The 25,313-nt window shown below is 44.2% G+C and overlaps 1 protein-coding gene and 1 pseudogene across 2 annotated transcripts in view; one reads left to right on the top strand and one right to left on the bottom strand.

The window, feature by feature from the left end:
• The window catches only part of CAMTA1 (calmodulin binding transcription activator 1), an 895,524-nt gene that overhangs the window by 388,884 nt on the left and 481,327 nt on the right, over window positions 1-25,313 (bottom strand).
• On the top strand, window positions 6,984-8,177 carry LOC309829241 (dnaJ homolog subfamily A member 1-like; annotated as a pseudogene). Its single transcript has one exon. The product of its transcript is annotated as a dnaJ homolog subfamily A member 1-like (transcript).

Genomic DNA, 25,313 nt, shown 5'->3' on the forward strand with positions numbered 1-25,313 from the left:
GAAAAACATTACCATGAACTCAAAAATATTAATAAAACAAATGTCTCTTTAAAATAAAACCTCAAAGCAGAGATGCACAATCTCAGGAAAGGTACAGCATGGCATCAAAGGGGAGTAAAACAAGAGTAGGCAGAGCTCAGGAAAGAAGTAGAAAAACAAAATAAAGCCATTAGAGACATGAAGTCATATTGGAAACAGACTGAACGAGAGCAAACCTGCTGAACAGACAATAAGGGACAGAAAGGATGGCATCTGGAAAATGAGCAAAAATGAATGGAATTAGTTCTGGCTCTGGGCAAGATGAAGTGACCACACAAAGAAGCTATAAAACCCAGAGCGATGCTGGACAGCAATTCGAGGACTCTGAAAAGGAAATAGTAGCAGACAGACTGGGGAAGAAGAACCAGAATTAGAAGTGCTACAGAAGCAGCTATGAACCACCATCTTTCCTCATCTTTGAGCTTGAACTCAAGACAGCCTGAAACTAAGAATGGGGCACTAGCATGTGGAAAGAAAGAGCCCAGGAGAGCCTATCTAGTTGTAGCTCAAGAAGGAAGCAAAGGGGGCTTCTGATACTTAGGGAGAGTAAAGGAAATGCCCCACTCTTCTTTTTTCTGTTCCCTATACCCCAGGCCCCTGGCAATCCTGTGGTGGTGATGGTAGAAACAGCAGGGCCCACAGGTGCCTAAAACCATGAGGGAAGGGAAACTTCATCACCACTAGGAATATTTGTGGGCCCAAGAGGGTGTGGCAAACCCCTGGTGCTTTTCTCTCTCCCTCTCTCTCTCTCTCTGTGTGTCTCTCTGACCTATGGCTGTAGCCTTTGAGGTAGACAGTCATCAGATCTGCCCAACAGAGCAAGGTTAGTAAAGCCCTAGATTTCTGGCCAGAGGACTGAAAAGGTGAAGCCCAGGGAGATGGTGGAGAGGGAGAATCCCATTAGGTTGTTCATGAATTCCTAGACTCACCCTCAAGCTGTGTACACATGGATCTGATCCTAAATAGTATGCCAAAGACTTTGAGGTAGACTGTCCCAGACTGGCCACTGGGCAGTCCGCACACAGGACAGCTCCTGGTAGGAAACAAAGTCTTTGAAACAACTAACGTTGAAATCACAACTCACAAAATGTGGTTGGAACTTATAGCTTGAACCCAACTATGTTGATTGTCTGCTAAAGCAAAAGTATCCAACATTTCCCTTGGGATATAAACAAGACCCGGAGACTCATACCATAATAGTTGAAATGTACAGAATATAACCCAAAATTGACTGGTATAATAAGAACTAGAAAAATCTCAACTTTCATGGGAAAAGATACATAGATGATGAAGTTACCTGACAAAGTTTATAAAATTATTCCAAGAAGTAAGAGTAAACACTCTTAAAATAAACAGAAGCACAGAAAGTACCAGAAAATAAGTAGAGAATATAAAGAAGAAATAAATGGGAATTTTAGAACTGAAAAGTAACATAAACCCAAATAGAAAACTCACTGGGTGGTTAAATAGCAAAATGGACATCTCAGAAAAAAAAGAGTTAAGTGACCTTAAAGATAGAACAATTGGAATTATCTCATCTGAATGACAGAGAGGAAAAAGATTGAAAAAAAAAAAAAACAGAACCTCAGGGAACTGTAGGACTATTGGTTTACCTTTTGTGTTAGAGTTTTGGAAGAAGATGAGAAAGACCGTGGTGTCTGTGTGTGTGTGTGTGTGTGTGTGTGTGTGTGCGTGTGTGTGTGTGTGTATATATATATATATATATCAGTAAATAATGGTTGAAAACTTCCCAGATTTGGCAAAAGATATAAACTCACAGATTTGAGAAGTTGAATGAACTACAAACAGGATAAATCCAAGAAATCTATAATAAGACACATCATAATCAAACTGTTGGAAACTAAAGACAAAGAAAAAAAGTCTTGAAAGTGGCCAAAGAAAAAGTGACACATTACTTACAGGCAGGGGTCAGCAAACTATGGCCCATGCACCAAATCTCACTGTCTGTTTTGGTAAATAAAGTTTTATTGAAACATAACTATAACTATCCCCTTATGTATTGTGTATAACTGCTTTAGTGTCACAATGGCAGAGTTAAGTAGCTGTGACAAAGCCATATGGCCTGCAAAGCCAAAAATATTTAATATCTGGCCCTACACAGAAAAATGCTGCTGACCCCTGTTACGGGAAACAGAAATTTGAATGACTCCAGATTTCTTGTCAGCAATCATGGAGGCCAAAAAGAAGTGAACTAACATTTTTTAGGCAGTGAAAGAAAAAACTCAACCCAAGATTCTATATATAGCAAAAAAAATACCCTTCAGGAATGAAGGAGAAATAAATCCAATATCGGATGAAGAAAAACTAAGACAATTAGTTGCCAGCAGACCTGCTTTAAAAAACTGCTAAAAGAAGTTCTTCAGATAGAAGGGAAATTACATAACAGAAGGAAAATTGCAACAACAGTATTGAAGGAAGAGCAACAGAAATGGTAAACATCTGGGTAAATATAAAAGACTATTTTCCTCTCGAGTTCTTTAAAAATCTTTTGATGGTTGAAAGCAAAAATCGTAACACTCTCTAGAGGGGTTTTCAATGTATATAGTTGTAATATATTTAACATAAAACAAAATATAAATAGAGGAGAAAAAGGACCTATATGGTGGCAGGACTTCTATAGTCTATCTGAAATGGCAAAATATTGATTATAAGTAGATTGATTCTAAGAATTATACTGTAATCCATAGAGCAACCACTAAAAAAACTGTACAAATAGTACAGTCAAAAAACACAATAGATAAAATAGAACACGAAAAAATTTCAAATAACACAAAAGAAGGCAGGAAAGGGAAAACAAAAGGACAAAAACATAAGAAATAAACAAAAACCAAATAATAAAGCACACCAATAAGTATATTAAATATAAATTGTTTAAATGCACAAATTAAAAGACAAGAGATTTTCAGAACAGATAATAAAAAATATGACCCACCTATATACTGTTTACAAAAACTCACCTCAGTTATAACAGTATGGGCAGATTAAAATTTAAAGGATGGAAGAAGGTATACTATGTAAACACTAGGCAAAATAAAGTTTCAGTGACTATACTACTACCAGAAAAAGTAGATTCAGAGAAAAGAAAATTGTCAGGGATAAAGAGAAACATTACATAATGATAAAAGATCAATTCAACAAGAAGACATAACCCCAGATGTGTATGCACCTAACAAGAGAGCTTCAAAATATATGAAGCAAAACCCGAAAGAACTGAAGGGGAAAATAGAACAATCGACAACTGCAAATGGAGACTTCAATACTATTCTCTAACTAATAAACAGAGTGAGTAGACAGAAAATCAACAAGGACACTAATAAAAACTGAATAACATATCAACCAACAGAATCTAATTGATATTTAGAGAGCATTCCACCCAACAACAACAGAATATACATTCTTTTTAAATGTACATGGAATATTCACCAAAAAAGACCATATGTTGGGTCATAAAACAAACCTTAAAATGTAAAAGAATTGAAATAAAACAAAGCGTGTTCCCTGATGGTAATGGATTTAAACCAGAAATCAATAACAGGACCATAACAGAAACATCTTCAATACTTGGAAGTTAAAAAGAAAACTGTTCTAAAAAATCCACAGGTGGATCCATAGGTGAATCCAGAGAAAGTCTCAATAGGAATTGGAAAATATTTTCAGTTAAATAAATGGTTAAAATACAGCATATCAAAATCTGTAGGATGAAGCTAAAGCAATACTTAAAGAGAAATTCATAGTATTAAATAAACACTTAGAGTAGAAAAAAGTTCTCAAATCAATAATCCAAGCCTCTATCTTAAGAAACTAGAAAAGTCAGAGCAAATTAAACCAAAGTAGCCCAAACAAGAGAGATAATAAATGTAAACATGACTTGCAAATGAAACTGAAAACAGAAAAACAACAGAGAAAATCAATGAAACCAAAAGCTGGATTTTTTAAAGATAAATAAAAATAATAAACCTCTTGCAAACTTGACAAAGAAGACAAAAATTACCTATATCAGGAATAAAAGAAGAAATAGATAACCTGAATTGTTCTCTAACTACTAAATAAATTGAATTGGTAGTTGAAAACCTTCTGAAAAAGAATTCTCTAGACCTAGATGGTTTTGCTGGCAAATTCTACCAAACATTTAAAAATGATATTGATTCTACACGATCTCTTCCTGAAAAGAGAAGAGGAGATACCATTCTTCAACTTATTTTATGAGACTAGCATCACCTTGATACCAAAACCAGGCAGAAATAGTACCACAAAGAAAACTACAAATCAATATCCCTCAGGGACATAGATGCAAAAATCCTCAATAGAATATTAGCAAGTCAAATTCAGCAACATATAAAATGGATAATATACCATAAACAAATGAATTTTATCCTCGGAATGTAAAGCTGGTTCAATATCCATAAATCAATGTAATCTACCATATTAACAGTTTAATAAAGAAAAACCATATGATAATATCAATTGATGCAGAAATAGCATTTGAAAAAATTCAACATTCATTCATGAAAAAAAAGTCTCAGCAAAATAGGAATAGAAGGGAACTTCCTCTTCCTGATGAAGGGCATTTATAAAAACCTACAATTAACATCATACTTAATGGTGAAAACCTGAAAGCTTTCCCTCAAAGACTGGGAACTACACAAGGACTCTCACACCTATAGCATTATATGGAAGCTTTTTAGCCCTTGCAATAAAGCAAGAAAAGGAAATAAAAGTCATATAAATTGGAAAGGAAGGAGTAAAATTGTCACTATTTTCACACAACATGATTGTCTACATAAAAAAATCCCAAGAAAAAATCTTTTCCTTAAGATGTTAAGGAAAAACCCAAATGAACTTTTTGGCCAACTCAATACTTAGGTAAAAATCTAACAAATTTTTACAGGATCTGTATGCTGCAAACTACAAAATACTGGTGAAAGAAATCAAAGCAGACCTAAATAAATGGAGATACACATCACAATCATGGATGAGAAGACTCAACATAGGAAAGATTTAAATTCTCTGCAAAGGGATGTATAAATTTAATGCAGTATCAATCAAAATCCAGCAGGAATTTTTGTAGCTATAGACAAGCTGATTCATAAATTTATATCAAAAGCAAAGAACTAGAATAGACAAAACAATATGGAAAAAGAAAAATCACATTAGAGGAATTAAACTACATGCTTTAAAGACATTATAAACCTACAGTAATCAAGACAGTGTGGTACTGATGAAACAATAGACATATGGATCAATGGACAGAATATAAAGTCCAGAAAGAAACCCTCATTGATTTTGATAAAGGTGCAAAGGCACTTCAATGGAGAAAGGACAGTTTTCAACAAGTGGTGTTGCAACAATTGGTTATCCACATGCAAAAAAAAAAATAGGATACTTGACCTAAACCTTTATATAAAAATTAACTCAAAATGGATCATAATCTAAGTTAAATACATAAAATCATACTATTTTTAGAAAGGAACATAGTGGGGAAATAATTGTGACCTGGAGCTAGGCAAAGATTTCCTAGACAAAACACCAAAAGTAAGATGCAGTTTAAAAATAATAAACTGGACTTCACTGAAATTTCAAAACTTTTGTTCTGTGAAAGGCACTCTTAGGATAATGAAAAGTCAAGGTACAAACTGGTAAAACAAAAATTGTCAAATCACATTTATGACTCAAAAAACGCAATTAAAAATGGGCAAAAAAATTGAACTGAAGCATTGCTAAAGAGGATATAGAAATGGCAAATAAGCACATGAAAAGCTGTTAACATCATTAGCCAGTAGAGAAACACAAATTAAAACTACAATGAAATACCAACACACATCTAGTAGAATAATTAAAAAATAAATAAAACCCCAAACAATAAGAATGGTTTATCTGTTTCTTATAAGGTTAATCAAACATTTACCATATGACACAACAATCTCACTCCTGGGTATTTACCCTAGACAAATAAAAACTTATGTTCACACAAATACGCATGCACAAAAGTTTGTAGCAACTCTGATCATAATCAACAAACATGAGTTTATTCAGTGAATGGGTAAAAACAACAGTGGTTCATCCACACAGTGGAATCCTACTGAGCATAACGACTTGGATGAACCATAAGACATTATGCAGAATGAAAGAAGCCAGTCTCAAAGCTTCCATACTGTATGATTCCATTTGTAAGACATTGTGAAAAAGACAAAACTATGGCAACGGAGCACAGATCAGTGGTTGTCGGGGTTTCAGGGTGGGGTAAAGGTGTAACTACAATAGAAATACCAACCAGGGCTTGCTTTTAGTCTGGACAATCATTCTAAAGTTCATTAGAAAAATAAACAAGTAAGAGCCGCCAAGGAGATTCTGAAACAGATAAGTAATAAAGGTGGGTTTGCTCTATGAAAATGAAAATGTATCATAATTTGGAGTGTAACAGTATGAGTAAACAGACAAATCACTGAAAAAGTATAGACCATCCCAAAATAGATCCAAATACAACTGGGAATTCAGTATATGGCAGAGAGGGAACGTGCCCATCAACAGGTTAAAAAGTGGATTAATTCAATAAATAATTTGGGGACACTTGAGTATCTCTGTGGGGAAGAAAAAACTGTATACTGACTCTATTCCTTCTACCTTAATAAATTCCAAATCAATGAAAGATTTAAAGTAAGAACAAAATGAAACAATTAAAGTACTAGAATAAGTTTTTTGTAATTTTAGAGTAAAAAAAAAAAAAGCTTTTTTCACTATGTCACACACTTTGGAAGCCATAAAAGAAAAGACTAATAAATTGGACTATTTAAACGTTTTGGGGGGGAGCTTTCCAGAACACTCGGTGAAAAGGCGGAGGAGCAGCGGCTGTCCGAGCTGCGCACGGCAACCTGCTCCTTCCCACTCCCCCACACCAGCATCAGCCTGCTCACCAGCTGTAGGAAATGGTGAAGGAAACCACTTATTATGATGTTCTGGGGGGTCAAATCCAATGCCACCCAAGAAGAACTGAAAAAGGCCTACAGGAAACTGGCCTCGAAGTACCACCCTGATAAGAATCCTAATGAAGGAGAGAAGTTTAAACAGATTTCTCAAGCTTAGGAAGTGCTCTCTGATGCAAAGAAAAGGGACTTATATGACAAAGGAGGAGAGCAGGCAATTAAAGAAGGTGAAGCAGGTGTCGGTTTTGGCTCCCCCATGGACATCTTTGATATGTTTTTCGGAGGAGGAGGCAGGATGCAGAGAGAAAGGAGAGGTAAAAATGTTGTGCATCAACTCACAGTAACCTTAGAAGATTTATATAATGGTGCAACAAGAAAACTAGCTCTGCAAAAGAATGTGACTTGTGACAAATGTGAAGGCCGAGGTGGTAAGAAAGGAGCAGTAGAGTGCTGTCCCAATTGCCGAGGTACTGGAATGCAAATAATAATTCATCAGACAGGACCTGGAATGGTTCCGCAGATTCAGTCTGTCTGCATGGAGTGCCAGGGCCATGGAGAGCACATCAGTCCTAGAGATAGATGTAAAATTGCAACTGAAGGAAGATAGTTCAAGAGAAGAAAATTCTAGAAGTTCATGTTGACATAGGCTTGAAAGATGGCCAGAAGATAACATTCCGTGGTGAAGGAGACCAAGAACCAGGACTGGAGCCAGGAGATATTATCATCGTTTTAGATCAGAAGGACCATTGCTGTTTTTACTCGACGAGGAGAAGACCTTTTCATGTGTATGGACATACAGCTGGTTGAGGCATTGTGTGGCTTCCAAAAGCCAATATCTACTCTTGACAACCGAACCACAGTCATCACTTCTCATCCAGGTCAGATTGTCAAGCATGGAGGTATCAAGTGTGTGCTAAATGAAGGCATGCCAATTTATCGTAGACCATATGAAAAAGGTCGCCTAATCATTGAATTTAAGGTAAACTTTCCTGAGAATGGCTTTCTCTCCCCTGATAAACTCTCTTTGCTGGAAAAACTCCTACCTGAGAGGAAGGAAGTAGAAGAGACTGATGAAAGGGACCAGGTAGAACTAGTGGACTTGATCCAAATCAGGAAAGATGGCGCCATTGCAATGGAGAAGCATATGAGGATGATGAACATCATCTCCGGGGTGGTGTTCAGTGTCAGACCTCCTAATGGGGCCAGTGAATAACACTCACTGCTGGCATTTTATTTCCAGTAGTGATTGAGTGAAGGACTATAATCATAATAGGCTCGCTATTTGCTACTGTTTGTTTTAATATTCAACTATAGTAGTGTTTTAAAAGTTAAATGAAGAATAAACTCGAATATAAAAGCTCAAAAAATGTTTTTTGAACAGGTAGAATACAAAGGTTTTTAATCAAATAAAAACTTAGAAATTATTTAAGATACATATTACAGAAAAAAGGGCTAATTTCTGTAATATATAAAGAGCTTCTCCTAACCAATAAGAAAAAGACCAACAATCTAATACAAAATTTTATAAATATGTGAATACATAGCTCATAGAAAAAGAAAATACATTCAACTTTCTTCATAAGATAAATGCAAAGTAAAACTATGGGATAACTCCTTGTATATGCCAGAACCACATGAATAAAACAGTACAATAGTATAATGTTTAGGTAAGAATGTGAGAAAACAGACACCTTCATATGATGTTGCTTGGGGTGTAATTTAATTCAGCATTTATCTATCGGCAGAGTGTTGATTAAATCAAGTGTGGTACGTTCATTCTGTTGACTACCAGCTCCCAACTCAAGTCTTTTCCTTGCTGTCGTAAAGGAAAGCTTCTCCCCTGGAGTTCCACAGGGACACTTGCTCCATCAGCTCTTTGCTCGTGGATCACCCTCTCAGTGGGTCTTTCCTAATCTCCCAATTTAAAATTGCACCCACTTTCTATGCCTTTTTTTTTCTGCTTTATTTTTCTTAATGATGCACACCACCATCTGACATACTATATACATTTTTTCATAATTTACCGTCCACCTCTCCTCTCCAGAATGTGTATCAGAAAGGGCTACTCTGTCTTTGGCACCTAGAACGATGCTAGGCACACAGTAGCTGCTCAATAATACTACTGACTCAGAATGAGGCAGCTCTTTACGTACTAATGGAAACCAACCTAATACAAGTTACAGTGTTACATTGAAAAAGCAAGATGCAATATGTGTATGAAGTATGCTACATTTGCGCAAGAGAAAAGAAAGGAAAAAGTGTCCATCACTGGAAGGATCGATGAGAAACTGTAACATGTTGGCCTCTGGGGAGCTGATTGGGTGAGGCAGGGTGGGAAGTAGGGAAGGGAGACTTACTTTTTACTGTATAGCTTTTCTACCTTCTCAATTCTTTATCCTGTATTATTCCTTCAAAGTTTGCATAATTTATAGTTTAAAAATATATAACAATATGGGACCTCCCTGGTGGTCCAGTGGTTGAGACTTTGCCTTCCAATGCGGGGAGGGGGGTGGTGGTGCGTGTTTGATCCCTAGTCGGGGAGCTGAGATTCCCACATGCCTCGTGGCCAAGAAGCCAAGACATAAAACAGAAGCAACGTTGTAACAAATTCAATAAAGACTTTAAAAATGGTCCACATCCAAAAAAAAATCTTTAATAAAAAGTACATAACAATCTTAAAAATATGAAAGTCCTGTAACCTATAATACCACTTCTAGAAATTTATCCTAAGTACATAAAACCTGTTCAAGGATAATCATTGAAGTATGGATAGAAAAAAATCTGGAAACAACATAACTAGGTTATGTTGTAGGTTAAGTCCCTGCAAGGAACTACTGTACAGCTGTTAAAATATATTTATCTGTGTTGATTTAAAGTTCACAGTATATTGCTGGTTAAAAATGATACCTTTTTAGAGTGTGTGTGAAAATGTGTGTGTGCTCACTGGGTTTAGGGGGGACTTTTGCCGTCTATACATTTTTATACTGGTAGCATTTTTATAATAAATTACTTTTGAGATCAAAACAAAGACAATGAAAAAAATAAGGTCACTTCTTCAACAGAAAATTGTATAAGATGAAACATGCAAAATAAGTTGTTTCTCTTTATAATTATTTTAAATGTTTCTTTAAATTTCCAAGCTGCATTAAAAAAAAACACACAATGGCAATGAAAATATTTTCATGTTGGAGAAAATACAATGTCTCTTTCACTCACACCTTGCAGTAATGAAGGCCATGCTCTTTTTTTTTTTTTCAGTATGCGGGCCTCTCACTGTTGTGACCTCTCCCGTTGCAGAGCACAGGTTCCGGACGCGCAGGCTCAGCGGCCATGGCTCACGGGCCCATCCGCTCCGCGGCATGTGGGATCCTCCCGGACCGGGGCACGAACCCGCGTCCCCCCGCATCGGCAGGCGGACTCTCAAGCACTGCGCCACCAGGGAAGCCCCAGGCCATGCTCTTTAACCAAGAAAGAAAGTGCTCTTGCCATGATTTCAGCTATTAATTTTGGGCATAAGACAGCAAGAAATCAAGTAATAATGAGTGTGGTTATAATAGTTAACATTTACCTCATGTTTAATCTGTGCCAGGAACTGCTCTAAATAAATGCTTTTATGTGCAGGAACTCATAGAATGCCCCCAACAGCACCAAGAGGGGGAGACAAGGATACACTCCACTCACAGATGAGGACAATGAGACAGAGTTTGTTCAAAGTCACCCTAGTCACCTCCAGCACCTGGGTACCCTTCTCCCTGGGCCTCAACCCCTGCACTGCCATTACTTGTTAATCTGTCCACCTCCTCAAACAGATGATGCAAATTTTCAGACTCATTCAACTGTGGATTTCCAGCCTAGCACAGTTCAGAAACACAGCATATGTTATTGAACCTTTGTTTATTGAATCCATGTGAACGACAAACAAAGAAAAAGGTCCCAACCAGGGCAGCCCAGCACCCGAGAGGTGCTACCTGCAGGGCTCCTGCTGAGAGGAAAGACTCTCATGAGGGACTGCCAGGGGAGAAACCCAACCTGGGCTCTAACTAGGAAACAGATGAAGTACCCCAACTCCTTCCAATTTATAGCATGTGCTTGCACAACTACAAATCTTATAACCGCAGATATTAGAGGCGCATATTTCATCACTTTCGGCATTGCGTATTTATAATTTAGCGGTGCGTAAAAATTTATAAAGGCAAAACTAGTGGTTGGTTAATGACGATTACCGTGGCAGACCATATTTAGTATATTTTTCATGTCACGGAAATCTGGTCTGGGACAGAGTGCCACATTCATAAAACAGGTGATGAAAAGGGGGAGACATGCGCCAGGGGTTTTGTGACAAAACGCTCCTAGACTCACAAAGGCTGTCCCTCTACTGTCAGCGAGAGGCGAGCTGCTCCAGAAAGGACACGTGAGAGCAGATGCAGAGGGGTCAGAGGCATCTCTCGATGAGCCGGATGCATGGGAGCCCACTGCCAGCCCAGCTTCAAAGAGCAAAGCTTTCTGATGGAGAATAGTTAAGACGAGAGACCCCCAAGAGAAAGCGGTCGATGCTACTGCTGTATTGACAAACGTATAATTTTATCTTGGAAAAAGAAATCCTCTGCCTTTCCAAAAGTGAGTCCTAAAATAGCTGCCTTTCAAGGACCAGCGTCCTAATTGAGTTTTTATTCATCAGTGGCTACAGATGAGCCAGAGCAGGTCCTGGAAGTTTATCCCCGAAGCCATGGTCTGGTCTCACAACTCATCAATTCTAGGCATTGGATGACATGGCGCCGGGCCCAGGGGCCGGGAAAGCCTGCAGCCCGGCCCCATTACAGAGCTCAGAACAGCTCAGCTCCGGGTAGGGCTGGGAAGGCGGAGGCCTGATGCTGCAGGAGGTGACAGCTGGCTGGGCGGGGGCCAAGGGGAATGACGGCTTTGCAGCAGAGATCCCAGGAGCATCCCTCCTGCCCCCCAGCCTCCATCGTCCCTGCCCTGCCCTCCGAAGATAATGAAGAGCTTTGGCTTTTCCTGTCCTGTCCACACTGTGGGGAAGAGGTGAGGGGACTTCCGCGCAGGTGTCATGAAATCTATCCAGAGGTTAAGCACCGCCAAGCTCTGCTCAGGCCACCCCAGGGTCAGGCAGAGCCCAAAGTACTGCCTGTCCAGAGGCTGAGAGGGAGTCTCCCCAGGCCCCACCTGGCAACCCCCCTACAGTCACCAACAAGGGCTGAGAAACCATAAGACCCCTCGTACTCCCCAAACACAAAGTCAAGGGATCTGATAAACAGAGTCATCTATTGTCACTTAGTACAACAATTAAAGCAGATCTATATTTTCAAACCATCACCCTAAACAAGTCAAACCACACTATAAATCAAAAAGGAATAATTAAAACCTACAGTTCTCACAATACCACAGAGTGAGGCAATCACAAGGCACTTCTAATGAGCAATTTATGTAATTAAAATAGTCAGACCCGTAATATGCAAAGAACACTTCAGTGAATTACTGCCAGGGACTCTGTGCCCTTTGATCCTCGTGCCTGGCCTCTGCTGCTGTGACTTCTCAGTCACCCTCTCCTTGTATTTCTGGGCGCCTGGAAAATAGCCACAGAAGATTTTCTTCATAAGCTCAGACTGTGCCTCATACTTAGAAAGCACCTTTAATACCAACTCGCATAAAGGATGGTGGGTAATTGCTGCTAGCATCCAATGGGAGCGCTGTATCTCATCTATGATACGCAATTTAGAAGCTCTATTCTAGTAAGAGAATTTTATGACTTGCTGTCACGATAAATAAAAGTTTACGGCATAATGGAATTAATATTTACTTTGAGTGCAACACAGACTATTCCAATAAAGTTGTTCTGGAATCACTTTACACCAGGACAGTTGGGAAATGTTGCCAACCGACAGACTCGAATTCGCTTCCCCTTATCACCCGCTGATGACTGACAATCTTTTCTGTTTTCTGGTTCAATCTGTTTCCGGACAATTTTTTAAACAATTGCTGTAGTTAAAAACGTTGGTGTTGGATGTGACGTGTTAAATGTCTGCTGAGCTGGCGGCACGTGCAGGGGTGGGGCAGGAGGAGAAGGGGAGAAAGAAGGGGGGTGGTGGTGGTGGGTGATTCCGTGCCAGCATCTGAAGGAGCCGCTTTGGAAGAAGGAAAGGACGTGTTCTGAGTGAGCCCCTCTAACGCTGTTGTTTTCAGAAGGGCATTTGTGACTCATCGGACATTCAATCTGTTGCTTTTATGAGAAGGAAAATTTTTAAAAAGAATACTAGCTCACATCTAAATTACGCAGTGGCTGCTTGATCCTAACATAACTATACAGCAAGCAATTCTCTTACTTTATCCTAAATTATAATGTACTGAAGGTGCGGGGAGCAGTTATTCCAGACCTTAAGCGAGTCAGAACCGCAGTCAGATTTACCGTGAAGCTACCGGCACTGAAGCTTCAGGACTGCCGCCGCCTCACCACCCGTGTGTTGCATGGACAGACCCCTTCCAAGATGCTAGGCCTAATTTTGTGTTCATGATTTTGTATTTATACAAGATCCCCAACTGTATTGGCTTCAGACCCCATGAAATTGGCATCTGCCCCTGATCAGAAAGAAACTTACATTTCAAAGCAAAACAAAACAAATTCCTAAGAGGAGAGGGAAATCCTGTCCCAGGGTGGGGTTGGGACCTCTCGAGGTCCTCGGCACGAGTGTTCTCGATGGCGCACGTGGGGTTGCGGTGGTGCCGCCGGGGAGGGGATGGAGATGTAGGGCTTTATCGGAAGGGTCCAGGAGACTAAGACACAATGGCCAGCTTCCGACTCAGGGGAGCCGCTGGCTGCTCTCCGAGTCTGAGTCATGCAGCAGCAGGAGGCAAGCTGCCCAGACTATAAACAAGTGGAGAATTCCAGAGAAAGCAGGGATTAGTGGGGCGGGCCAGACCACCCACCTTCTCCCCCTGCCTTAGCCCCTATGAGTCACAGGCAGGATTGTCATAAGGGGGGAAGACAGCTGATGATGCTGTCACAGGGCCAAATGTGAAGCTGTTGTTCAGAGGCTAAGATGCTTTTAATCATATTCCTAGTGGTAAAGAGTGCCTTTAATATAAAGAAATCAAGTCGTTTCATATACTGTTTTCCTACAAAGGATAGTTTTACTATTGGCCTTCTTAACGACGAATCCATAAACACATAGAATGACCTGGGTAAGTACCCCGAGTCTCTACACCTCCAGCTCATATTTTGAAACAAAATTTTCATATATTTTGAAGATGAGGAGCCAGCCCCAGAGAGGGGGAGTTACTTGCTTAAGGTCACACAGCAAGGCAGGCAAGATGCAAACTCAAGACATCTGACTCTATGACGGTAGCCCCTTCGTCAAAGCAAGTCACCTCCTTAGGTCACTGCTGGAGGAGGAAGAAGCCAGCTGTGTATCCAGAAACCCTGAGCCTGGCTGGCAATGGAGCAGAGGGGAAGGGAGGCCCAAATGCTAACCACTCAGGAGTGCCCGTCTTGAATGTTTTGGTGTTCCCCATCTCAGTGCATGAGTCCAGACTCACCCTTCTCTCCAAGACGGTCCCTGAGTGCATTTCTGAGGCCTTAGGTCAGGGATTTGGGGGTTCTAGAACCTAGCACAATGCCTGACACATCTTAAGTGCTTAATAAAATTTGCTGCATAAACAATTTAGTATGGATCTATTGTAGAATGTATTGAGACATCTATAAAACATCCTTCAGATAGAAGTGATGAAATATGCAACAGACTTCTGGTACTCCAGGGCCATTTGGGCACAAAGCTCTAGAATTTCCCCTGTAGCAAGACACGGGAATCCCAAGCCTGTAGATGGAGGGAGGTACCTGTGTGAACAGACCCCCAGGAGAGAGGGTGACATGCACCAGGTCAGAGAGAGCTACCGGTCCCGTTTCGATTCACAGAGAAAAGACAATCATTGTCCCTCCAAGCTGAAAATCCATTCCTGTCCACCCCAGGGACCCTGGGCGGAACTTGTCAGTGGCCCTTCTAGAGCAGAAAGTAGCTTGATATAAGGAAGAGGGGAGCTCTGTTGCACGGGAGCATCCTGGGTTGGGGCAGGGAGACCATGCATCTCTGGGGAATGCTGAGGAGGAATTCAGCCCTTGTAGCTGCACCCAGGACCCCTGCCATGTTTCCTTGGCTCTTGCCCTGCACCTCCCCCTCAGGAAGTCCACCCAGTCCTCAGCCCTGGAGCTCTCTGTCCAACCACATTCCATAGAGTCTTCCTTGAGGACCCGCCCCTGCAAGTTCCCTACAGACACCAGCCTAAAAGTGCAACCACAACATCTTTACAATGGTCTTTGTTTATTTCAGATTGCAAATTGTCTGATGATTTTATTTCAATGAAAGGGACTGCTCTGTATCACACTGCAAACACACACAGAACTGTTGCCCATAAGGGTGATGATCTGGTGCAGGGGATGGGAGGAAACAGTAAACATTAAATCAAAGCGACTCAGCTTCCAGCCACTAGACCTGCCCTCCTGCTGGAAACAGCCATAAGACTCGATGAAAATATCTGAGGCTACTCTTTGCAGGCACTGGATGACAGGCAGTTCAGGACTGTGATCCCATAAGAAAGAAAACACACAAGGTGAGCCCTACATCTGCCGAATTTCTGGACCATTACGCAGGGAGGTGGGGTCCAAGCTGGGCACAACAGCCTCCCTGATCAGAGAAGGCAAAAGTCAGAATTTGGGGCTGCTGAAGCAGCTAGAATTTGAAGGTCTGAGCCCTGGAGAGAAGGGAGCTGTGTAGAAGGAAGTCTGCTTGGAGGTTCCTGGGGGTACCCGGTTGAGGGCAGAGCTGCCCATATGCGGGGCAAGACTCTAGATACTATAGCACTGAAGGCTAAACAGCGATACTGGAGGTCACACAGGGTTGGGGGACCTTGAATTATGGCCCAGCCAGATGTGAGAACCCTCACTGGGTACCTGCAGCATTCACTTAAGACTCCAGAAAGCCCAGGCTTAAGAGGAAGGACCACATCCTTGCATAAGCAGCAGAGCCTTCAACGAAGGGCAAAACCAAAATAGACCAACCATATCAAAAGAGTAGAACCGAGTCATCTGTCAGAACAAAAATCAACATGCTTTACAGGGAACAACACAATCCAGACTCCCTACAACATAAGTTCCATAATATCTAGAGTATACCATGTTCATGGATTGAAACTGGTCCACAGATTTAATAATCAAAATCAAAGAGAGCTTTTTTTAGGGGGTAGAAATCATTTTTTGCAAAATTAGGATCTTTCTGAACATACAGGTTTACAGTTTCTTTTCCCATTGATCCTCCATCCCCGTCCCAATCATACCCTCATCAGGCATTCGGCACAGCTAACCACTTCCTCTTCAGAGTTCCTCTCCACTTGGTGCCCAGGTCATCATGCTTTCCTGGTTCTCCTCTGCCTCATGATTCCCTTTGTCTCCTTTTCCTCTGCTGGCTCTCCCTATTTCTCCCAGACTGCTAAATGTTTTAGGTGTCATAGGGCCTCAGTCTTTGGTCATTTTCTCTCCTCTGTACACTTTCCCTGGGTGGTCACCCATGGCTGATGCCTACAAAAGTCTGCATCTCTGGTCTGACGGCTCCCCTGAACCCCAGATTATATATCCAATAGCTCACTCAACATCCACACTTAGATGTTGCATTTAATGTGGCTGAAACATACCTCTTGATTTTCCCCCCAAGCCCTCTCTTCTCCTATGATTCTCTATGTCCGTTAATGGCACCATCCTTCATCTAGTTGCTCAGGCTGCAATTTCGGAATCATCTTCATATTTTTCTTTCCCCTTATCCCACATCCAAGTTATCAACAAGTTCTACCAACAATATCTTCAAAATGCACCCCCTGTCAGCTCACTTTTCACCACCTCCACTGCTGTTAAAGTAACTGAACAACCATCTTTTCTTGTCTGGAAGACTGAAAGTGGAGCAATGGTATGACGAGATAGGTAGGAGCACGGATGATGGGGCCAAATAGCATGAGGCCAAACCCTGGCCCTGCCACTTACTAGTTGCATAAGCTTGGGCAAAGTACTTAATCTCTCTGTGGCTCATTTTCCATCTGTAAGGTGGAGTTCCTAATAGCACTTTCCTCCCTCAGAAGACTGGTACAAAAGACCTTGAGTCAAGGGTCCTAGAAGGCTCACTCCCTTTGGCTCTTCTCACTTGCTCTGAGGTGTTGTGAGTGTGATCTGCAGAGGTCCACATGGCAGGGAACTGAGGTGGCATCCAGCAAATAGCTAGTGATGAACTGAAGCCCTGAGTCCAACAGCTCATGAGAAGCTGAATCCTCCCAACAACCATGTGAGTGAGCTTGGAAGATCTGGGCCCATTTGGTCCTGGAGATGACCGCAGCCCTGGCTGTCACCCGGCCTGCAGCCTTGGGAGAGACCCCGAGCTGGAGGACCCAGCTACACCATGCCTGGATCCCCAGCCCACACAAACGGTTAGGAATAAATATGGCTGCTATAAGCTACTGAGTTTTGGAGTAAGTTGTTACCCAAACATTGGTAACTAATACACCCTGCCTTCTTAGAGGCACCGATCACCTCCTGGATTGTATCTGTCCATTGTGTCAGTCTCCCCTGCTGCTAGTAAGCTACACGAGGCCATGGACATTATCTGTCTGGGTCACTTCTGAATCCCCGGGAACTAGGACCATGCCATGGCAAGCACTCAATAAATATTTGTTGCATAGATGAATAAATATCACACAGTGGGCCTTTTCCTGTGTGGTTATGTGATGTTGAAATGACGAACACCTGGAAGTAATTTGGAAAAGACTTCTTAATCTACACCCCCGATTCACAGTACCACCAGCCATTCAATCAGCCAGCGTGGGCTAGGACTCTGCCAGGCTCCATGGTGCAGACTGGAAAGAAACATACAGCAAACCCTCCCCTGAAGGAGTTACAATCTGGTTGAAAAGAAGAAGTCAGCTCATGAAAACGTATAGAGGGGTTTAGTTCTCAGTCGTGGGCCGCTGACCGAAAGATCTTACGTGGAGATCCGTGGGTCCCCTGATGACACTGAGCACGTGTGAGCCACGCGCCGCTCCAAGCGTTGGACACGTGCTGCCCCACATGTGTAAATCTCCAACCCCCAGAGAGGTATGTGCCACTGTGATCCTGGTTTTACTGATAGAAAAGCAAAGCAGAAAGGACTTAAATGGCTGCTCTCGGTCATATGATGGGTAAATGCTAGAGCCAATGTCCGATACCTGAAAGACGGCTGCTAGCCCAGCCCGTGCCCCAGCCCATACGCGGTGATTGGCCCGTGTCCCCACTCACACGCGATGATTGGCCCGTGTCCCCGCTCACACGTGATGATTGGCCCGTGTCCCTGCTCACACGCGATGATTGGCCCGTGTCCCTGCCCGCATGTGATGATTGGCCAGGCAGCCAGATGGAGGCGGGGTATGAGGGGAGGAAAGTCGACACCAGAATGACCTTGGAGACCAGGTCAAGTGCGGAGGGAAGCTGTGGGGAAAACCTGTGCCCAAGGGCCTTGGCCTCGGAAGCCATTAGGGAAAGAACCCCCAGAGTCGCTGCCCCGTGACTCTACGCAGGCAGGGCTGGTCCTCACCTGCAAGGAGTGATGGCAGAGTCGGAGAGTGGCTGTCTTCCCTTTAACCAAGTTCATAAGGCACAGGGATAAAATGAAAATTTATTAACGTCTGACAAGAAATCACTACTCCAGGGGCCAGAAAGTTGTATAATTTAGAGCATTTTCTTTGGGAAACTGAAGGAGAGCAGCTTGGTGGTTTCTATGTTTAAGCCTTCGGGCAGAGGAGGCCAAGGCAGCCCTTTCTCCACAGGGCTGGTCTCACCACGGACCGCGTATGAGCTGGCTGCTGGCCAAGACTGCCTGTCCCTCTGACGCTCTCTCTTGTCCCATGGACAGCTTCCATCAGGTGCAGTTCAGTTCTGGGGGCCTGAGTGCACTGTCCTTTAAGGTGACTGCCCATCTCTGCAGTTTCACAAGGATTTATGAGAGCTGTTGAGTTTCCCTCCTTGCCTGCACCCTGGAGAAACGCAGTGTAGCCCCAAACGCCTACGCTCAGCAAGTGGGCAAGAGTATAAACCCCCAGGGGGCTCAGACCAGGCTGAAGAGCACAGCCCCATCCACAAACCCACGAGGGAGTCCCCCACCACCTGGGGCTCGCCTCCACCTGCCCCCCCTGCCCCCATCCGAGCACCCCAGCCATTTGCACTTCTAGGGAGAGCTTGTTCAGCAGTGATCTGCTCAGGCACCTCCTCTGGTGGGCGCCCAGGATTAACTGGCGCCCTCTGCACAGAAATGAGGGAAGCCTGGATTACTCTGGGCTTGGGGCTCAACCGTGTTTCCCCTGGGGAATGCCTGCCCGTGGTACCCTTGCACACTTCAACAGGTGGGAAGCATGAGGCTGCTGGCATGGAGCAGAAAAAGGATTACAAAAGCCAGATACTCGTTACTACCAAAATCTCCTGCAACCAGCTCCAAGGAGACCTCAAAGGTATTTCTGAGCTTTTGGAGAAAGGTGGGCACGAAATAGCTCGGGACCCTGGCCAGCAATATTACAAGAAGCCGTGAAGATACTTCTCGTCCTCATGCCCAGGGGGAAGCCCCAATGCCTTGAGGCATTAAGCTGGGATAATTCGTGTCTGGAGTGCCCTACCCAGAGTCCTAAGTGGGATGCTACCCGTTTCCAACTCCTCCACCCCTGCTTCAATTGCACTGAAATACAAGCACTGTGTTGTAACAGATGAAAGCAGACCACCATATTATGAAAGCTGTAGCGATAAATACACTTCCCGGTGGATGGCGAGAAAACAAATGACAAACAAACCCGAACAGGAAGGTGCACATGGATCACAGAACAACCTGGGCCTTCGTGCCATAACGCTCTGTAAGCTCTATAAATCGGCTCGTCGTGACTCTTCCGTCTTGGCTGACAAACGACCAAATGGGCTCTGCTCACTCTGAGTGCCAGGGAAACGCCAGCCCGGGAATGGCCTCCAGGTGCGGGCAGGGATGATTCTCTCGGGCTGGCTGCCTTCCAGCACATGTCATCCGGGACGCAGCGGGCCTCTGGCAGCAGCTTCTGAAGCTGGGGAGGCCTCTGGTCGCTGGGACAAGCTGTGCCTGTGTTCTTCATCCTCTACCAGCCTCCACCCCTACCCCCAGCTTCTCCAGCCCAGGTCCTTCCCTTTCTACTGGAAAGCAGTCAGTAGGTGGGGTACAGCAGAAAAATTACCATGGAAGTCAGCTGGGCTTTAGAACTCCCAGCAACCCAGCAGGGAGCCGGACCCGTGCAGAGTGTTTGCTGCCTCTTAGGGGATTCTCCAGGGTTCCCAGGAGAACGGGCGAGGACTGGTTTTCCGGCTTTCCGGGAGATCACTCCTGATGTCTGTCTATTTGGTGGTGGAGGATGGGCTGGGGTGGGCCCCTGCTCTGCAGGAACTCCTGTGCAATTCCCAGAGGGGAAGCAAAGTGCAGAAAACACTCGGCTTTGAACTGGGAGGCCTCTGGAAGGGAGCCGGGGGCGCGACGGCAATAATGCCAACTCGCTTGGGCAAAGTGGCTGAGTTTTCTGAGTAGGCAAATGCACCCCAGGCTGCAGGGGCCTCGAACAGGACAGGGAAGGAACAGCAGCCCTCAGTGATTTGTAAGGGCTGGGAAGGGGTTTCTTCAGAAGGAATTCCATCAGGGATCAACTGGGGTGGATTGGGGAGTGTGAGCTTCTCGCTCCTGAGTACAGAGAGTGGGGGACCTGGCATCTGGGCTGACGGTCCCAGGAAAGAAGCAGCACCGTTATGTATCATCTTCCAGAAGACAGTCAAGTCCTCAGAATGGATGGCGAGGCTGGGGTAGCAGAGGTGGAGGTTTTGGTTTTGGGTTGGTTTTTTTTAAAGATTTTTTTGACGTGGACCATTTTTAAAGTCTTTATTGAATTTGTTACAGTATTGCTTCTGTTTTATGTGTTGGTTTTTTGGCCCCGAGGTATATGGGATCTTAGCTCCCCGACCGGGGATCGAACCGGCACCCCCTGCCTTGGAAGGCGAGGTCTTAACCGCTGGACCGCAGGGAAGCCCCAGGCTGAGGGGTCTTAACAGCACCCTCAGCCTCTCCAGTGTATTCGATCTTCGCATAAAGATCCGAAAGAGATCCACATTCACTGGAGCTGAAACACAGGGTGGCTTCCAGAAAACACAGGATATTGGCTCTGTCTGCTAAATAAGTTCTTTCAAATAACTTTTTTTCTCTCCTTTTCAAACTGCCAGTATGTAAGAGTCGTTCAGAATTGATCCCCAGAGAAGGCTCTGTCCAATAAACCTTCCCTCTAGCTCACATCCCAGGAAGCTTCAGAACAAGCCACCGCTTCAGCAATTCAGTCTCCGTATATTTTATTTTTAGAATAATTTCTGGCCACCAGTCCTTAGGTCTCCAATCTGATTTGGTTTCTGTACATGGATTTTTCTTAGTGTTGGTGGAAAATATATTTAATTTCTAATTTCTTTTCTTTGGCCGCACCGTGCGGCATGTGGGATCTTAGCTCCCTGACCAGGGATCAAACCCGTGCCCCCTGCAGAGGAGGCATGGAGTCTTAACCACTGGACCGCCAGGGAAGTCCCTCATTTCAAATTTCTGCAAACTAAAATATTCAATGTAAACGTCAGAGCATGTGTGGGCCATCCATTCCCCCTCCCCGCGACGCACGCACCGGCTTTGAGATGGACGTGTGTGCCCTTGGACGGTGTTCTCAGATGTTTCCATTTACAGAGCCCCATCCAAACAGCGGGGGAAGCTGGCATCTGGTTTTCTTCCCTGCACCACTTTCTGTTTCCAGACAGTTGTTGGAAATGTGCCTCTAGAGTTCCAACTAAGAAGCCGAATTTAGGTGACAACCAAAAACGTCTCATGCTGATGACGCCAATGGAACAGATCCAGGCTGGCTGCCCTGTCCACACTGGTCATCGTTCCTGGGCTCAATTCTCTGCTCTTCCACTTCTGCCAGCACAGAAGAGTGAAGCACTAAGCCCAGGGCAGGCTGGAGCTGTTCAGGCAGCTGAAGTAACCCCAGGAAGCATCCCTCCAACAGCGGCTAATTCATCACTAGGAAAAAATTGGGGCCTACAGGACAAGTAGATCATTTGCTAGGGGTGATGGGAGGGTGCACTTGGAGGAGCAATCAGCCTACTGGGAGCAGGCACCTAATAGACACCTTCTTCCAACAACTCCTAGGAGTTATGCATTATTAAGTCTATTTTAGAGGAGGAAACTGAGGTTCAGAGAGGCCCACTGTGGTTGCATAACTACTGCATGGCAGAGTTGGGTCAGGCTGGCTCCACAGCCCACGTGCTCCCTACCATGGTGGCATTCTGTCAAGCACAGGGCTTCTGAGATTCCCCAGTGCAGCACCAGGTGGTCCTGCCACAGGGCAGCTGCTCCTGCTTCTCTCTACCTGTTCGAGTCCCCACGACCCCCAGCTGTGGGGCACTGCTCCTGAGCCTGGAGCAAAGGCCCACCTGGGGCTTTCAGTGGGTGCACCACGAAGAAATCAGACCCTGCCTTCCAGGCACCTTCCAGCACCTTCCATGGACCAGCATGGGGCCATGGTTCTGGCAAACTCAGAAGAACTTGGGAGCCCGTACCATGCACCTAGCACATGAGAGTCAGGAGTCAGTTCCTCCCCTGCCCTTGAGAGCTGAGTCATTTCACCTGTGGCCCTATTGCCTCACCTTCCAAATCAGGGGAAATTCCAGAGCAGCAAAGTCCAAAGGAGCCTCAGAAAACATGCAGGTAAATACACAAACTGAGAAGATGTTGGGGATTTTCCAGTGATTGGGAGTTTGACTCCACTGCTCTCTTTCATCAGGGGGGGACAAGTGAGAGCCACTGTCCCCACCGTGCTGATGTCACACTGTAGAGGAAGGTGGTGACGATGGTGAAAAAAAATGGTCGCAAAGGATCTGCACTTAAGAAAAGCTGAAGACAGCAGTCAGTTTAAACGTGGAGAAAGTATTTTAAATTTATCTTAATACAAGCTGGAAGATGAAGGCAGCAAGTACCCTGGTGGTTGGAGTTTCAACACTTTCCATCTGGAAATGCAAAGCGGCCTGACGGAGACCAGGGGCATTTCTCACAAATGCCACGCGTCCCAGTTACCCTCCCTGAAGGAAGGCAGTTAAAGTGCGGGAACCGGGGCCCCACCCATGGCTCTTTCAAAATCGAAAAGTGAAGCAGATAAACTGCTTCTACCAAGGCTGCAGGTAACCAGTAAGGTTAAAAAAAAATGTTTTTTTAATCACCTAAATCCAGAGTCTACACATAATACAGGAGAAAACCTCGGCTAGGCCAGGTCCATGCGGCGCTGCCTGACTTTCCCTTTTGTGATGACTTTGACGAAAAGTGCCACACATGTGACAGCAAGTATACATGTCACGCTACTCTCAAATGCATCTCATGTGTCCGCCACTGTATGAGCTCCCTGGGGCTGCCGTACAAATTACTGCAAACTGGGGGGCTTAAAGCAACAGAAGTTTATCCTAGCACCGTTCTGGAGGCCAGCAGTCCAAGAGCAAGGTGTTGGCAGGGCCCATCTCTGTGTCTGTCTTCACAGCCTTTTCCCTCCCTGTGTCCATGTCCAAATTTCCCTCTTCTTATAAGGACATCAGTCACTGGATGAAGGTCGCCCTAATCTAGTGTGACCTCATCTTGATCTGGTTACATGTGCAAAGGCCCTATTTCCAAATAAGGTCACGTTCTGAGGTTCTGAGTGGAAATAACTCTGGGGGGAATACTATTTAACCCAATACACTCATGGTAACCATGAAGGGGGTACGGGGGAAAACACCCTTATTTCATAGATGAGGCATCTGGGCCCATATTCCCCTTTTTCCTCTGTCTCAGAGACCCTCTCGAAGTTTCAACCCTTCACCTGTGATCTTAACCTCTTGCTTTCCTCCGTCCTCTGGGACTGGCTCTCAAAACCAACCCTTTCCCTTGACTCTTCACTCTCGCCCCTTCTACTCATTTTCCCTCATACAGACACACGTGGAAGACCTCACCCCAACTTTGCTTCCACTACCCCATCTCTCCTGTTAATACCAAAGGTATGACAGGAGGGGTCTGCACCAACCAACTACACCTCCCACCACTTTCCACTCAACCCCTGGCATTCTGGCTTCTGTCCATCATTTGTTGTGCTGTCCAAGGGCACCAATAACCTCTTGGTTACTGTTCTCCTCCGATATGCTTCTGCTTCATGTAACAAAACGAACTGAAATCTTCCCAACCCTCGATTCACCCGTGGCCTCGCTGCATCCAGCACACTGCCCTTCCTCTGGGTCTTCATCCAAATTCTTCTCTTCCTGCTTCTCCCTTCCATACTCATGACCCCAGACTCCCTGTTGACTTAATGACCCGCATCCTAGGTACTCTGTTCAACTGGTGTTCGCTAAGTATCTTTTAGGCTAAGGACATTGCAGAGATGCATATCTGACATTGATTCTGCAACTTAAAGTCTAACAGAGAAGATAAATTGAATAACCATAGTGCAAGGTAAAATGGAGGTAAAGTGCTCCAGGGGTTTTGGACAAAAAGCAACCCCTTCGTGCTGGAAAGCACTCTGGGTGTGAAGCTCTTTGCGTGGGCGTGTGTGAGTGGGGACCTGAGAGCCGTAATTCCTGTTCCTGAAGCCTAGCTCTACCACTTCCCAGGGGAAGTCAGGGAACCTCCCTGTACCTCAGATTTCTCTTTTACAAATAGGGATAATAGTGACACCAAGTCCATGGGATTCTCTGGAAAAGTAAGTGAGATAATATGCATGTGGTAGAGACTGGCTAGATGTTCATCAGTGTCATTTCCTTCTCCTGAACCAAGAGAGACTACATTTCCCAGCCTCCCTTGCATGTAGACTGGCCATATGACTGAGCTCTGCCCAATAAAATGAGGGTGAAACTGACATACACCACTTCCAGGCCTGGCTCCTTCTCTCTTCCCTGTCCTTAGGGCTGTGAAGAAAAGTCTCTGAGATGGTGGAGCCATACAACGGAAGGACTGGGATCCCTGACTCACTGCCTGGGGGAGAACCACTCTGAAGAGGTGTCTGACTCTACTGGAGTTGTAATGTGAGTGAGAAGTAAACTCGTATTGTAATCAGCCATTGTACTGCAGGGTTCATTTGTTACACAGCATGGTCTAAGCTATCCTGACCAATATAACATGTAAAAATATCAGCTAGGATGATGATGAAGGAGGAGGGAAAAAAGAGGAAGGTGGAAGACCTTGGTTAGAAGAGCCCAGTCCAGTCCCCAGAGCAGCT

This window comes from Grampus griseus, assembly GCF_964374135.1.
Source record: "Grampus griseus genome assembly, chromosome: 1".
NCBI lineage: Eukaryota > Metazoa > Chordata > Mammalia > Artiodactyla > Delphinidae > Grampus > Grampus griseus.